This window comes from Dama dama, chromosome 29 (genome assembly GCF_033118175.1).
Source record: "Dama dama isolate Ldn47 chromosome 29, ASM3311817v1, whole genome shotgun sequence".
Lineage (NCBI taxonomy): Eukaryota > Metazoa > Chordata > Mammalia > Artiodactyla > Cervidae > Dama > Dama dama.
In genome coordinates this window covers 8,492,867-8,509,705 of record NC_083709.1, presented here as the reverse complement: position 1 = coordinate 8,509,705, position 16,839 = coordinate 8,492,867, and positions in this window count along the sequence as shown.

The following is a 16,839-nucleotide window of genomic DNA, read 5'->3' as shown; positions in this document are numbered from 1 at the left end:
TCAAGAGGAGTACCAACTTTCCACAAGCACCTCAAGAGGAGGCTTCTCTCAGCTACAGGTAGGTGAGAGGGACCCTGAGTTTGTGGCCTCAAGTGGAATGGACACCGAGATGCTCTGACTTCAAGTAAGGCCGGATATCCCTGCAATGAGTTGAATGCAGGCTCGTCTTGCATCTCCCAAGACGAAGGGATCTCTGAATCCCCTGTGGAGACCACAGAAAAAGTCCTAGTCCTCCACCTCAACGCGAACGGAGGCCTCACATCCTTTGAAAACTCGAGAGGTCTGCGCAGATCAATGCTTCCAAAGGAGACGATGCCTGACTCCTCTTGCAAATGGATAGAAGTCCCAGGATCCCTGTGGCCCGTGGAAAGGGACACTGGGTCTCGCGCCTCACGTGGAGCCGCGTCCCAATGCCATGCCAAGACTCGAGGAGAATCCCGAGGTGTCTCTCGCACCTAGGCAGGAGTCCTGACGTCGCTGAACAAACACGTGTCTGGAAGGGTACTCCCCGTCGTAACTCGAGAATATACCCCAGGTTCCGGCCGCAACTCAAGAAAAACCATGAGACTTCCCCCTCGCCGCGAGATGAGGACCGATTCCCCTGCACTGCGTTCAGAGCAATTCCGTGTTCCACATCAAACGTGAAAGGAGCCTTGATTCCCTTCATGGCACTCCAGAGAAAACCCAAGATCACTGTCTCAAGTCTAGAGGGATCCTGAGGTCACTGGAGCAACACGAAAGGGCTCCATGGACCCCAAATCAACTCGAGATGAGAGCTTAGTCCCTGGCTTCGACTCAAGAGGAATACCAGCTTTCCACAAGCACCTCAAGAGTAGGCTTCTCTCAGCTACAGGTATGTGAGACGGACCCTGAGTTTGTGGCCTCAAGTGGAATGGCACCGAGATGCTCTGACTCGAAGTAAGGCCAGATATCTCTGCAGTGAATTGAATGCAGGCTCGTCTTGCATCTCCCAAGACGAAGGGATGTCTGAATCCCCTGTGGAGACCACAGAGAAAGACCTAGTTTTCCGCCTCATCGCGACCGGAGGCCTCACATCCTTTGAAAACTCGAGAGGTCCGCGCAGAACAATGCTTCCAAAGGAGACGATGCCTGACTGTTCTTGAAAATGGATAGGAGTCCCAGGATCCCTGTGGCACGTGGAAAGGGACCCTGGGTCTCCCGCCTCACGTGGAGACGCGTCCCAATTGCCATGCCAAGACTCGAGGAGAATCCCGAGGTGTCCCTCACACCTAGGCCGGAGTCCTGACGTCGCTGAACAAACACGTGTCTGGAAGGGCCCTCCCCGTCGTAACTCGAGAATATACCCCAGGTTCCGGCCGCAACTCGAGAAAAAATATGAGACTTCCCCCTCGCTGCGAAATGAGGCCCGATTCCCCTGCACTGCGTGCAGAGCAATTCTGTGTTCCACATCAAACGTGAAAGGAGCCTTGATTTCCTTGATGGCACTCCAGAGAAAACCCAAGATCACTGTCTCAAGTCTAGAGGGATCCTGAGGTCACTGGAGCAACACGAAAGGGCTCCGTGGACCCCAAATCAACTCGAGATGAGAGCTTAGTCCCTGGCTTCGACTCAAGAGGAATACCAACTTTCCACAAGCACCTCAAGAGGAGGCTTCTCTCAGCTACAGGTAGGTGAGAGGGACCCTGAGTTTGTGGCCTCAAGTGGAATGGACACCGAGATGCTCTGACTTCAAGTAAGGCCGGATATCCCTGCAATGAATTGAATGCAGGCTCGTCTTGCATCTCCCAAGACGAAGGGATGTCTGAATCCCCTGTGTAGACCACAGAAAAAGACCTAGTCCTCCGCCTCAACGCGAACGGAGGCCTCACATCCTTTGAAAACTCGAGAGGTCTTCGCAGATCAATGCTTCCAAAGGAGACGATGCCTGACTCCTGTTGCAAATGGATAGAAGTCCCAGGATCCCTGTGGCCCGTGGAAAGGGACACTGGATCTCGCGCCTCACGTGGAGCCGAGTCCCAATGCCATGCCAAGACTCGAGGATAATCCCGAGGTGTCTCTCGCACCTAGGCAGGAGTCCTGACGTCGCTGAACAAACACGTGTCTGGAAGGGTACTCCCCGTCGTAACTCGAGAATATACCCCAGGTTCCGGCCGCAACTCAAGAAAAACCATGAGACTTCCCCCTCGCCGCGAGATGAGGACCGATTCCCCTGCACTGCGTTCAGAGCAATTCCGTGTTCCACATCAAACGTGAAAGGAGCCTTGATTCCCTTCATGGCACTCCAGAGAAAACCCAAGATCACTGTCTCAAGTCTAGAGGGATCCTGAGGTCACTGGAGCAACACGAAAGAGCTCCATGGACCCCAAATCAACTCGAGATGAGAGCTTAGTCCCTGGCTTCGACTCAAGAGGAAGACCAGCTTTCCACAAGCACCTCAAGAGGAGGCTTCTCTCAGCTACAGGTATGTGAGAGGGACCCTGAGTTTGTGGCCTCAAGTGGAATGGCACCGAGATGCTCTGACTCGAAGTAAGGCCGGATATCTCTGCAGTGAATTGAATGCAGGCTCGTCTTGCATCTCCCAAGACGAAGGGATGTCTGAATCCCCAGTGGAGACCACAGAGAAAGACCTAGTTCTCCGTCTCATCGCGACCGGAGGCCTCACATCCTTTGAAAACTCGAGAGGTCCGCGGAGATCAATCCTTCCAAAGGAGACGATGCCTGACTCCTCGTGAAAATGGATAGGAGTCCCAGGATCCCTGTGGCACATGGAAAGGGACCCTGGGTCTCCCGCCTCACGTGGAGATGCGTCCCAATTGCCATGCCACGACTCGAGGAGAATTCCGAGGTATCCTTCGCACCTAGGCAGGAGTCCTGACGTTGCTGTTCAAACACGTGTCTGGAAGGGCCCTCCCCGTGGTATCTCGAGAATATACCCCAGGTTCCGGCCGCAACTCGAGAAATACCATAGGACTTCCCCCTCGCCGCGAGATGAGGCCCGATTCCCCTGCACTGCGTGCAGAGCAATTCCGTGTTCCACATCAAACGTGAAAGGAGACTTGATTTCCTTGATGGCACTCCAGAGAAAACCCAAGATCAATGTCTCAAGTCTAGAGGGATCCTGAGGTCACTGTAGCAACACAAAAGGGCTCCGTGGACCCCAAATCAACTCGAGATGAGAGCTTAGTCCCTGGCTTCGACTCAAGAGGAATACCAACTTTCCACAAGCACCTCAAGAGGAGGCTTCTCTCAGCTACAGGTATGTGAGAGGGCCCCTGAGTTTGTGGCCTCAAGTGGAATGGACACCTTGATGCTCTGACTCGAAGTAAGGCCGGATATCCCTGCAGTAAATTGAATGCAGGCTCGTCTTGCATCTCCCAAGACGAAGGGATGTCTGAATACCCTCTGGAGACCACAGAGAAAGACCTAGTTCTCTGCCTCATCGCGACCGGAGGCCTCACATTCTTTGAAAACTCGAGAGGTCCGGGGAGATCAATGCTTCCAAAGGAGACGATGCCTGACTCTTCTTGAAAATGGATAGGAGTCCCAGGATCCCTGTGACACGTGGAAAGGGACCCTGGGTCTCCTGCCTTACGTGGAGACGCGTCCCAATTGCCATGCCAAGACTCGAGGAGAATCCCGAGGTGTCCCTCGCACCTAGGCAGGAGTCCTGACGTCTCTGAACAACCACGTGTCTGAAAGGGCCCTCCCCATCGTAACTCGAGAATATACCCCAGGTTCCGGCCGCAACTCGAGAAAAACCATGATACTTCCCACTCGCTGGGAGGTGAGGCCCGATTCCCCTGCACTGCGTGCAGAGCAATTCCGTGTTCCACATCAAACGAGAAAAAAGCCTTGATTTCCTTGATGGCACTCCAGAGAAAACCCAAGATCACTGTCTCAAGTCTAGAGGGATCCTGAGGTCACTGTAGCAAAATGAAAGGGCTCCGTGGACCCCAAATCAACTCGAGATGAGAGCTTAGTCCCTGGCTTCGAATCAAGAGGAATACCTCCTTTCCACAAGCACCTCAAGAGGAGGCTTCTCTCAGCTACAGGTATGTGAGAGGGACCCTGAGTTTGTGGCCTCAAGTGGAATGGACACCGAGATGCTCTGACTCGAAGTAAGGCCGGATATCCCTGCAGTGAATTGAATGCAGGCTCGTCCTGCATTTCCCAAGAGGAAGGGATGTCTGAATCCCCTGTGGAGACCACAGAGAAAGACCTAGTTCTCCGCCTCATCGCGACCGGAGGCCTCACATCCTTTGAAAACTCGAGAGGTCCGCGGAGATCAATGCTTCCAAAGGAGACGTTGCTCACTCTCTTGAAATTGGATAGGAGTTCCAGGATCCCTGTGGCAATTGGAAAGGGACCCGTGGTCTCCTGCGTCACGGGGAGACGGGTCCCAATTGCGATGCCAGGAGTGAAGGAGAATCCCGAGGTGTCCCTCGCACCTAGGCAAAAGTCCTGACGTCGCTGAACAAACACGTGTCTGGAAGGGCCCTCCCCGTCGTAACTCGAGAATATACCCCAGGTTCCGGCCGCAACTCGAGAAAAACCATGAGACTTCCCCCTCGCCGCGAGATGAGGCCCGATTCCCCTGCACTGTGTGCAGAGCAATTCCGTGTTCCACATCAAACGTGAAAGGAGCCTTGATTTCCTTGATGGCACTCCAGAGAAAACCCAAGATCACTGTCTCAAGTCTAGAGGGAACCTGAGGTCACTGGAGCAACACGAAAAGGCTCCGTGGACGCCAAATCAACTCGAGATGAGAGCTTAGTCCCTGGCTTCGACTCAAGAGGAATACCAACTTTCCACAAGCACCTTAAGAGGAGGCTTCTCTCAGCTACAGGTATGTGAGAGGGCCCCTGAGTTTGTGGCCTCAAGTGGAATGGACACCGAGATGCTCTGACTCGAAGTAAGGCCGGATATCCCTGCAGTGAATTGAATACAGGCTCGTCTTGCATCTCCCAAAACGAAGGGATGTCTGAATCCCCTGTGGAGACCACAGAGAAAGAACTAGTTCTCGCCACATCGCGACCGGAGGACTCACATCCATTGAAAACTCGAGAGTTCCGTGGAGATCACTGCTTCCAAAGGAGACGATGCCTGACTCCTCTTGAAAATGGTTAGGAGTCCCAGGATCCCTGTGGCACGTTCAAAGGGACCCTGGGTCTCCCGCCTCACGTGGAGACGCGTCCCAATTGCCATGCCAAGACTCGAGGAGAATCCCGAGTTGTCCTCCGCACCTAGGCAGGAGTCCTAACGTCGCTGAACAAACACGTGTCTGGAAGGGCCCTCGCCGTCGTAACTCGAGAATATACCCCAGGTTCCGGCCGCAACTAGAGAAAAACCATGAGACTTCCCCCTAGCCGTGAGAAGAGGCCCGATTCCCCTGCACTGCGTGCAGAGCAATTCCGTGTCCCACATCAAACATGAAAGGAGCCTTGATTTCCTTGCTGGCACTCCAAAGAAAACCCAAGATCACTGTCTCAAGTCTAGAGGGATCCTGAGGTCACTGGAGCAACATGAACGGGCTCCGTGGACCCCAAATCAACTCGAGATGTGAGCTTAGTCCCTGGCTTCGACTCAAGAGGAATACCAACTTTCCACAAACACCTCAAGAGGAGACGTCTCTCAGCTACAGTTATGTGAGAGGGACTCTGAGTTTGTGGCTTCAAGTGGAATGGACACCGAGATGCTCTGACTCGAAGTAAGGCTGGATATCCCTGCAGTGAATTGAATGCATTCTCGTCTTGCACCTCCCAAGACGAAGGGTTGTCTTAATCCCCTGTGGAGACCACAGAGAAAGACCTAGTTCTCCGCCTCATCGCGACCGGAGGCCTCACATCCTTTGAAAACTCGAGAGGTCCGTGGAGATCAATGCTTCCAAAGGAGATGATGCCTGACTCCTCTTGAAATGGATAGGAGTCCCAGGATCCATGTGCACGTGGAAAGGGACCCTGGGTCTCCAGCCTCACGTGGAGACGCGTCCCAATTGCCATGCCAAGACTCGAGGAGAATCCCGAGGTGTCCCTCGCACCTAGGCAGGAGTCCTGACGTCGCTGAAGAAACACGTGTCTGGAAGGGCCATCCCCGTCGTAACTCGAGAATATACCCCAGGTTCCGGCCGCAACTCGAGAAAAACCATGAGACTTCCCCCTCGCCGGGAGATGAGGCCCTATTCCCCTGCACTGCGTGCAGAGCAATTCCGTGATCCACATCAAACGTGAAAGGAAGCTTGATTTCATTGATGGCACTCCAGAGAAAACCCAAGATCACTGTCTCCAGTCTATAGGGATCCTGAGGTCACTGGAGCAACAGGAAAGGGCTCCGTGGACCCCAAATCTACTCGAGAAGAGGGCTTAGTCCCTGGCTTCGACTCAAGAGGAATACCAAGTTTCCACAAGCACCTCAAGAGGAGGCTTCTCTCAGCTACAGGTATGTGAAAGGGACCCTGAGTTTCTGGCCTCAAGTGCAATGGACACGTAGATGCTCTGACTCGAAGTAAGGCTGGATATCCCTGTAGTGAATTGAATGCAGGCTCGTCTTACATCTCTCACGACGAAGGGTTGTCTAAATCCCCTGTGGAGACCACAGAGGAAGACCTAGTTCTCTGCCTCATCGCGACCGGAGGCCTCACATCCTTTGAAAACTCGAGAGGTCTGCAGAGATCAATGCTTCCAAAGGAGACGATGCCTGACTCCTCTTGAAAATGGATAGGAGTCCCAGGATCCCTGTGGCACGTGGAAAGGCACCCTGGGTCTCCCGCCTCACGTGGAGACGCGTCCCAATTGCCATGCCAAGACTCGAGGAGAATCCCGGGTGTCTATCCCACCTAGGCAGGAGCCCTGACGTCGCTGAACAAACACGTGTCTGGAATGGACCTCCCGTCGTAACTTGAGAATATACCCCAGGTTCCGGAGGCAACTAGAGAAAAACCATGAGACTTGCCCCTTGCCGGGAGATGAGGCCTGATTCCCCTGCACTGCGTGCAGAGCAGTTCCATGTTCCACATCAAACTTGAAAGGAGCATTGATTTCCTTGAGGGCACTCCAGAGAAAACCCAAGATCACTGTCTCAAGTCTAGAGGGATCCTGAGGTCACTGGAGCAACACAAAAAGGCTCTGTGGACCGCAAATCAACTCGAGATGAGAGCTTAGTCCCTGGCTTTGACTCAAGAGGAATACCAACTATCCACAATCACCTCAAGAGGAGGCTTCTCTCAGCTACAATTATGTGAGAGGGACACTGAGTTTGTGGCCTCAGGTTGAATGGACACCGAGATGCTCTGACTCGAAGTAAGGCCGGATATCCCTGCAGTGAATTGAGTGCAGGCTCGTCTTGCATCTCCCAAAACGAAGGAATGTCTGAATCCCCTGTGGAGACCACAGAGAAAGACCTAGTTCTCCTCCTCATCGCGACCGGAGGCCTCACACCCTTTGAAAACTCGAGAGGTCCGCGGAGGTCAATGCTTCCAAAGGAGACGATGCCTAACTCCTCTTGAAATGGATAGGAGTCCCAGGATCCCTGTGGCACGTGGAAAGGGACACTGGGTCTCCCGCTTCACGTGGAGACGCGTCCCAATTGCCATGCCAAGACTCGAGGAGAATCCCGAGGTGTCCCTCGCAACAAGGCAGGAGTCCTGACGTCTCTGTACAAACACGTGTTTGCAAGGGACCTCCCTGTCGTAATTCGAGAATATACACCAGGTTCCCGCCGCAACTCGAGAAAAACCATGAGACTTCCCCCTCGCCGAGGGAAGAGGCCCGATTCCCCTGCACTGCGTGCAGAGCAATTCCGTGTTCCACATCAAACATGAAAGGAGCCTTGATTTCCTTGATGGCACTCCAGAGAAAACCCAAGATCTCTGTCTAAAGTCTAGAGGGACCCTGAAGTCCCTGTAGCAACACGAAAGGGCTCCGTAGACCCCAAAACAACTCGAGATGAGAGCTTAGTCCCTGGCTTCGACACAACAGGAATAACAAGTTTCCACAAGCACCTCAAGTGGAGGCTTCTCTCAGCTACAGGCATGTGAAAGGGACCCTGAGTTTCTGGCCTCAAGAGGAATGGACACCGAGATGCTCTGACTCGAAGTAAGGCCGGATATCCCTCTAGTGAATTGAATGCAGGCTCGTCTTACATCTCTCACGACGAAGGGATGTCTAAATCCCCTGTGGAGACCACAGAGAAAGAACTAGTTCTCCGCCTCATCGCGACCGGAGACCTCACATCCTTTGAAAACTCGAGAGGTCCGCGGAGATCAAAGCTTCCAAAGGAGACGATGCCTGACTCCTCTTGAAAATGGATAGGAGTCCCAGGATCCCTGTGGCACGTGGAAAGGGACCCTGGGTCTCCCGCCTCACGTGGAGACACGTCCCAATTGCCATGCCAAGACTCGAGGAGAATCCCGGGTGTCCATCCCAACTAGGCAGGAGTCCTCACGTCATGGAATAAACACGTGTCTGGAAGGGCCCTCCCCGTCGTAACTCGAGAATATACCCCAGGTTCCGGCCACATCTTGAGAAAAACCATGAGACTTCCCATCGCCGCAACATGAGGCCCGATTCCCCTGCACTGCGTGCAGAGCAATTCCGTGTTCCCCATCAAATGTGAAAGGAGCCTTGATTTCCTTGATGGCACTCCAGAGAAAACCCAAGATCACTGTCTCAAGTCTAGAGGGATCCTTAGGTCACTGTAGCAACACGAAAGGGCTCCGTGGACCCAAAATCAACTGGTGATGAGAGCTTAGTCCCTGGCTTCGACTCAAGTGGAATACCAACTTTCCACAAGCACCTCAAGAGGAGGCGTCTCTCAGCTACAGGTATGTGAGAGGGACCCTGAGTTTGGGGCCTCAAGTGGAATGGACACCGAGATGCTCTGACTCGAAGTAAGGCCGGATATCCCTGCAGGGAATTGAATGCAGGCTCGTCTTTCATCTCCCAAAACGAAGGGATGTCTGAATCCCCTGTGGAGACCACAGAGTAAGACCTAGTTCTCCGCCTCATTGCGACCAGAGGCCTCACATCCTTTGAAAACTCGAGAGGTCTGCGGAGATCAATGCTTCCAAAGGAGACGATGCCTGACTCCTCTTGAAAATGGATAGGAGTCCCAGGATCCCTGTGGCACGTGGAAAGGGACCCTGGGTCTCCCGCCTCACGTGGAGAGGCGTTCCAATTGCCATTCCAAGACTAGAGGAGAATCCCGATGTGTCCCTCGCACCTAGGCAGGAGTGCTGACGTCGATGAACAAAGACGTGTCTGGAAGGGCCCTCCGCATCGTAACTCGAGAATATACCCCAGGTTCCGGCCGCAACTCGGGAAAAACCATGAGACTTCCCCCTCGCCACGACCTGAGGCCTGATTCCCCTGCACTGCGTGCAGAGCAATTCCGTGTTCCATGTCAAACGTGAAAGGAGCCATGATTTCCTTGATGGCAATCCAGAGAAAACCCAAGATCACTGTCTCAAGTCTAATGGGATCCTGAGGTCACTGTAGCAACACGAAAGGGCTCCGTGGACCCCAAATCAACTCGAGATGAGAGCTTAGTCCCTGGCTTCGACTCAAGAGGAATACCAACTTTCCACAAGCACCTCAAGAGGAGGCATCTCTCAGCTACAGGTATGTGAGAGGGACCCTGAGTTTGTGACCTCACTTGGATTGGACACCGAGATGCTCTGAGTTGAAGTAAGGCCGGATATCGCTGTAGTTAACTGAATGCAGGCTCGTCTTGCATCTCCCATGACGAAGGGATGCCTGAATCCCCTGTGGAGACCACAGAGGAAGACCTAGTTCCCCGCCTCATCGCCACCGGAGGCCTCACATCCTTTGAAAACTCCAGAGGTACGCGGACGTCAGTGCTTCAAAAGGAGACGATGCCTGACATCTCTTTAATACGGATAATAGTCCCAGGATTCCTGTGGCAAGTGGAACGGGACCCCCTGGTCTCCCCCCTCAGCTGGAGAGGCATCTCAATTGCCCTGCCAAGCCTCGAGGAGAGTCACGAGGTGTCGCTCGCATCTAGGCACAAGTCCTGACGTCGCTCTTCACGCTCTTCATATTTTTCAGACCTTTTCATGCTCTTCATATGTTTCACACCTTATCATGCTCTTCATATTTTTCACACCTTTTCATGCTGTTAATATTTTTCACACCTTTTTATGCTCCTCATATTTAACACACCTTTTCATGCTCTTCTTATTTTTCAGACCTTTTCATGCTCCTTATATTTTTCAGACCTTTTCATGCTCTTCGTATTGTTCACAACTTTTCCTGCTCCTCGTATTGTTCACACCATTTCATGCTCCTCGTATTGTTCACTCCGTTTCATGCTCCTCATAATTTTCACACCTTTTCATGCTCTTCATATTTTTCACAGCATTTCATGCTCTTCATATTTTTCACACTTTTTCAATCACTTCATATTTTTCAGATCTTTTCATGCTCTTCATAGTTTTCAGACTGTTTCATGCTCCTCGTATTTTTCTGACCTTTTCATGCTCTTCTTATTTTTCAGATCTTTTCATGCTCCTCGTATTTTTTAGACCTCCTCATGCTCTTAGTATTTTTCAGACCTCTTCATGCTCCTCTGATATTTCAGACCTATTCATGCTCTTCGTATTTTTCAGAACTCTTCATGCTACTCGTATTTTTCAGAAATTTTCATGCTCTTCATACTGTTCACACATTTTCATGCTCTTCGTATATTTCAGACCTTTTCAAGTTCTTGATATTTTTCAGACCTTTTCATGCTCTTCGTATTTTTCAGACCATTTCATGCTCCTCATATTTTTCACACCTTTTCATGCTCTTTGTAATATTTCACACCTGTTCAGGCTCTTCGTGTTTTTGACACCTTTTCATACTCCTCGTATTTTTCACACCTTTTTATGCTCCTTCTATTTTTCAGACCTTTTCATGCTCCTCGTATTTTTCACACCGTTTAATGCTGTTCATATTTTTCACACCTTTTCATGCTCTTCGTATTTTTCACACCTTTTCATGCTCTTTTTATTTTTCACATCTTTTCATGGTCTTCGTAATTTTTTACAACTTTTCCTGCACTTCGTAATTTTTCACACCTTTTCATGCTCTTTGTATATTTCACACCTTTTCATGCTACTCGTATTTTTCAGACCTTTGCAAGCTCCTCGTATTTTTCAGACCTTTGCATGCTCCTCGTATTTTTCAGAACTTTTCACGCTCCTCGTGTTTTTCACAGCTTCTCATGCTCCTCACATTGTTCACACCTTTTCATACTCCTCATATTATTCACACCTTTTTATGCTCCTGGTATTTTTCAGACCTTTTCATGCTCCTCCTATTTTTCAGAACTTTTCATTCTGCTCGTAAATCACAGCTTTTCATGCTCCTGGTATTTTTCACACCTTTTCATGCTCCTCATATTTTTCAGAACTTTTCATGCTCCTCATATTTTGCACACCTTTTCATGCTCTTCGTATTTTTCAGACCTTTTCATGCTCTTGATAGTTTTGAAACCTTTTCAGGCTCCTCGTATTTTTCAGACCTTTTCATGTTCCTCGTATTTTTCACACATTTCCATGCTCCTCGTATTTTTCACACCTTTTCACGACCCTTGTATTTTTCAGACCTTTCCATGCTCCTCGTATTTTTCACACCGTTTCATGCTCTTCATATTTTCAGATAGTTTCATGCTCCTCATATTTTTCACACGTTTCATGCTCTTCATATTTTTCAGAAAGCTCTTTGTATTTTTCAGACTTTTTCATGTTCTTGGTAATTTTTCACATCTTTTAATGCTCTCTGAATTTTTCACAACTTTTCATGCTTTTCGTGATTTTTCACAACGTTTCATGCTCTTCATATTTTTCACACCGTTTGATGCGTTTGTACTTTTCACACTTTTTCATGCTCTTTGTATTTTTCACACATTTTAATGCTCTTCGTATATTTCACACCTTTTCATGCACTTCGTATGATTCACACCTTTTCATGCTCTTCATATTTTTCACACCGTTTCATGCTCTTCATATTTTTCACACCATTTCATGCTCTTCATATTTTTCACACTGTTTCATGCTCTTCGTATTTTTTACACTTTTTCATGCTCTTCGTATATTTCACACCTTTTCATGCTCTTTGTATATTTCACACCTCTTCATGCTCTTCATATTTTTCACACTGTTTCATGCTGTTCATATTGTTCACAACTTTTCAGGCTCCCCGTATTTTTCAGACCTTTTCATGCTCCTTGTGTTTTTCAGACCTTTTCATGCTCCTCGTATTTTTCAGACCTTTTCATCCTCCTCGTATTTATCAGACCTTTTCATGCTTCTCGTATTTTTCACACCTTTTCATGCTCCTCGTATTTTTCACACTTTTTCATGCTCCTCGTATTTTTCACACCTTTATATGCTCTTTGTATTTTTCACACCTTTTCATGCTCTTCCTGTTTTTCACACCTTTTCATGCTCTTCGTGTTTTTCACTCCTTTTAATGCTCTTCATATTTTTCAGGCCTTTTCATGCTCTTGATATTTTCCACACCTTTTCATGCTCTCCATGTTTTTCACACCGTTTCTTGCTCTTCATGTTTTTCACACATTTCATGCTCCTATTTTTCACACTTTTCATGCTCTTCATATTTTTCACACCTTTTCATGCTCCTCGTATTTTTCACACTTTTTCATGCTCCTCATATTTTTCAAACCTTTTCATGCTCTTCGAATTTTTCATTCATTTTCATGCTCTTCGTGTTTTTCACACCTTTTCATGCTCCTCGTATTTTTCACACTTTTTCATGCTCCTCATATTTTTCACACCTTTTCATGCTCCTCGTATTTTTCAGACCTTTTCATGCTCCTCGTATTTTTCAGACCTTGCCTGGTCCTCGTATTTTATAGACCTTTCCATGCTCTTACTATTTTTCAGACATCTTCATGCTCCTCTTATTTTTCAGACCTATTCATGCTCTTTGTATTTTTCAGAACTCTTCATGCTACTCGTATTTTTCAGAAATTTTCATGCTCTTCATACTGTTCACACGTTTTCATGCTCTTCGTATATTTCAGACCTTTTCAAATTCTTGATATTTTTCAGACCATTTCATGCTCCTCATATTTTTCACACCTTTTCATGCTCTTTGTAATATTTCACACCTGTTCATGCTCTTCGTATTTTTGACACCTTTTCATACTCCTCGTATTTTTCACACCTTTTCATGCTCCTCGTATTTTTCAGACCTTTTCATGCTCCCCGTATTTTTCAGACCTTTTTATGCTACTTCTATTTTTCAGACCTTTACATGCTCCTCGTATTTTTCACACCTTTTCATGCTCTTCGTGATTTTCACGCATTTTCATGGTTCTCGTATTTTTTACACCATTTCATGTTCCTCGTTTTTTTTCAGACCTTTTCATGCTCCTCGTATTTTTCACACATTTTCATGCTCCTCGTATTTTTCACACCTTTGCATGCTCTTCGTGATTTTCACGCCTTTTCATGCTCTTTGTATTTTTCAGACCTTTTCATGCTCCGGGTATTTTTCAGAACTTTTCATGCTCTTCATATTTTTCAGAATTTTTCAACCTCCTCGTATTTTTCAGATCTTTTCATGCTCCTCAAATTTTTCAGACCTTTCAAGCTCCTCTTATTTTTCAGACCTTTTCATGCTCCTCATATTTTTCACACCTTTTCATGCTCTTCATATAGTTCACACCTTTTCATGCTCTTCATATTGTTCAGAACTTTTCATGCTTCTCGTATTTTTCACAACTTCTCATGCTCCTCATATTGTTCACACCTTTTCATGCTCGTCATAATATTCACACCTTTTCATGCTCTTCATATTTTTCACAACTTTTCATGCTCTTCATATTTTTCAGAACTTTTCATTCTCTTCATGCTCTTCGTATTTTCAGACCTATTCATGCTCCTCCTATTTTTCAGACCTTTTCATATTCTGCGTATTTTTCACACCTTTTCTTGCTCTTCATATTTTACACACCGTTTCATGCTCTTCATATTTTTCACACCATTTCATTAACCTTATATTATTCACACCTTTTCATGCTCTTCATATTTTACACACCGTTTCAGGCTCTTCGTATGTTTCACACCTTTTCATGCACTTCGTATTTTTCACAAATTTTCATGCTCTTCGTATTTTTCACACCTTTTCAGGCTCTTCGAAATTTTTCACCCCTTTTCATGCTCTTCATATTTTTCACACCCTGTCGTGCTCTTCATATTTTTTACATCTTTTCATCCTCTTCGTATTTGTCCCATCTTTTCATGTTCTTCGTATTTTTCAGAACTTTTCATGCTCTTCGTATTTTTCACACTACTTCATGCTCTTCGTATTTTTCAGACATTCTGATGCTTCGTATTTTTCACAGCGTTTCATGCACTTCGTATTTTTCACACCGTTTAATGCTCTTCATATTTTTCACAACTTTTCATGCTCTTCGTATTTTTCACACCTTTTCATGCTCTTTTTATTTTTCACATCTTTTCATGGTCTTCGTAATTTTTCACAAATTTTCATGCACTTTGTAATTTTTCACACCTTTTCATGCTCTTCGTATTTTTCACACCTTTTCATGCTTTTCGTATTATTCACACCTTTTCATGCTCCTTGTATATTTTAGACCTTTTCATGCTCCTCGTATTATTCACACCTTTTCATGCTCCTCGTATATTTTAGACCTTTTCATGCTACTCGTATTTTTCAGACGTTTGCAAGCTCCTCGTATTTTTCAGACCTTTGCATGCTCCTCGTATTTTTCAGAACTTTTCACGCTCCTCGTGTTTTTCACAACTTCTCATGCTCCTCATATTGTTCACACCTTTTCATACTCCTCATATTATTCACAACTTTTTATGCTTCTGGTATTTTTCAGACCTTTTCATGCTCCTCCTATTTTTCAGAACTTTTCATTGTCCTTGTAAATCACAGCTTTTCATGCTCCTGGTATTTTTCACACCGTTTCATGCTCTTCATATTTTACACACCGTTTCATGCTCTTCATATTTTTCACACCATTTCATGAACCTCATATTGTTCACAACTTTTCATGCTCTTCATAGTTTTCAAACCTTTACATGCTCTTCGTATGTTTCAGAATTTTTCATGCTCTTCATATTGTTCACAGCTTTTCATGCTCCTGGGATTTTTCACACCTTTTCATGCTCTTCATATTTTTCAGAACTTTTCAAGCTCTTCCTATTTTTCACAGCGTTTCATGCACTTCATATTTTTCACACCGTTTAATGCTCTTCATATTTATCACACCTTTTCATGCTCTTTGTATTTTTCACCTTTTCATGCTCTTTGTATTTTTCACATCTTTTCATGTTCCTCGTAATTTTTCACAACTTTTCTTGCACTTCGTAATTTTTCACACCTTTTCATGCTCTTCGTATTTTTCACAACTTTTCGTGCTTTTTGTATTATTCACACCTTTTCATGCTCCTTGTATATTTTAGACCTTTTCATGCTCCTCGTATTATTCACACCTTTTCATGCTCCTCGTATATTTTACACCTTTTCATGCTACTCGTATTTTTCAGACCTTTGCAAGCTCCTCGTATTTTTCAGACCTTTGCATGCTCCTTGTATTTTTCAGACCTTTTCACGCTCCTTGTGTTTTTCACAACTTCCCATGCTCCTCATATTGTTCACACCTTTTCATACTCCTCATATTATTCACAACTTTTTATGCTCCTGGTATTTTTCAGACCTTTTCATGCTCCTTGCATTTTTCACACCTTTTCATGCTCCTCGTATTTTTCAGAACTTTTCATTCTCCTCGTAAATCACAGCTTTTCATGCTCCTGGTATTTTTCAAACCTTTTCATGCTCTTCATATTTTACACACCGTTTCATGCTCTTCATATTTTTCACACCATTTCATGAAGCTCATATTGTTCACAACTTTTCATGCTCTTCATAGTTTTCAGACCTTTACATGCTCTTCGTATTTTTCAGAATTTTTCTTGCTCTTCGTATTTTTCACAGCTTTTCATGCTCCTGGTATTTTTCACACCTTTTCATGCTCTTCATATACTTCAGAACTTTTCAAGCTCTTGATATTTTTCAGACCTTTTCAAGCTCTTCGTAGTTTTCACAACCTTTCATGCTCTGCACATTTTTCACACCATTTCAGGCTCTTCGTATGTTTCACACCTTTTCAAGCACTTCGTGTTTTTCACAACTTTTCATGCTCTTCGTATTTTTCACACCTCTTCAGGCTCTTCGAAATTTTTCACACCTTTTCATATTTTTCACACCTTTTCATCCTCTTCTCATTTTTCCGTTTCATGCTCTTTGTATTTTTCAGACCTTTTCATGCTCTTTGTATTTTTCAGACCTTTTCATGCTCCTCGTATTTTTCAGACCTTTGCATGCTCCTCGTATTTTTCTGAACTTTTCACGCTCCTCGTATTTTTCACAACTTCTCATCCTCCTCATATTGTTCACAACTTTCATACTCCTCATATTATTCACAACTTTTCATGCTCATTATTTTTTTCACACCTTTTCAGCTCTTCATATTTTTCAGAAATTTTCATGCTCTTCGTGATCTTCGTATTTTCAGAACTTTTCATGCTCTTCATATTTTTCATACCTTTTCATGCTCTTGATATTTTTCAGAAGTTTTCATGTTCTTGATATTTTTCAGACCTTTTCATGCTCTTCAATTTTTCACAACTTTTCATGCCTTTCATATTTTTCAGACCTTTTCAATCTCTTGATATTTTTCAGACCTTTTCATGCTCCTCCTATTTTTGAACTTTTCATGCTCTTCGTATTTTTCCCACCTTTTCATGCTCTTCATATTTTTCACACCTTTTCATGCTCTTCATATTTTTTAGAGCTTTTC